Below are 990 nucleotides of genomic sequence, written 5' to 3'. Positions count from 1 at the left end.
CAATTGGCTAAAACGTAAACTGCAAATAAACACAAAATACAACTACACCATGCTGGCTGAAATTGAGAATGGTAGAGAAAGGAGGAACTGGTAAAAATACGCAGGGTTGCATTTGCAATATAGTAGAAGAAGTCTTCAAGGGCAGTTTTATGCAAACATTTTTATAAAAAATTTATTGTTTAAATGTTCCCATAAAGTAAAAACTTTAACTGGCATATGTCTCGGTTACGAATTTGTTTATTATTTTATTTTAATGTGGACTGTAAAATCATGTATTGGTAATGTTAAAGAGCGAAAAACACCGCACAAGCGTCTTGTCAAACATAGCGAAAATTCCCTTTAGCTCAAACATGTTGTGTGGTGTATAGGGGGTGCTTTAGGGTTTGACAAGCTGTTTGAGGGAAATTGAACAAAAATTGAATTTTTTTTATTTTTGACCGTCCTGTTGAAATTTGATCAAACCGCTTGTGTTTGGTATGGATGGCATCATTTGCAAATTTTCACCGGAAGAAAATTAAAATTATCCGCATGAACGAGCCTTGTTTGTATGATGTATGGCGAAACGGGAAAAGTAGGTTTGAAGTATGCTTGACAAGCTGTTGGTGTGGTTTGTTTCGCTCTTTAGTTATTGCCCACTGTTTTTGTGTTAGACGGTGATTAGACTGCGTTTATACACGGAAACTTTTGTCGACGCGATTTTTCACATTCCCTGTTGGTGTTGCTCATTTCATTTACACACGACGATTTTTGTGTATGCAATTGTTGTTGTCAGCTGTGAATCGCTAACTCAATTTACACAGACGAACGAGAGCACAAAGCGTGTTGCCCGAGCACGAGCAATTCGGTGCCCCTCTCCATTCCTCGTCACGCTCTCTCCTACAAACGTCGAGTTGCGGCAACAAAAATCGCCATGTGTAAATGAGCACTTAGAGACGGGTGGCGGGCAGGGTTGCCACTGACGAAAAAAAAATATTTACCATCGACTTGAAA

Source organism: Rhagoletis pomonella, unplaced genomic scaffold, assembly GCF_013731165.1.
Source record: "Rhagoletis pomonella isolate Grant_MI unplaced genomic scaffold, Rhpom_1.0 Rhpom_scaffold_00002, whole genome shotgun sequence".
In the NCBI taxonomy this organism is placed as follows: Eukaryota; Metazoa; Arthropoda; class Insecta; order Diptera; family Tephritidae; genus Rhagoletis; species Rhagoletis pomonella.
This window is presented reverse-complemented; position numbering follows the sequence as displayed.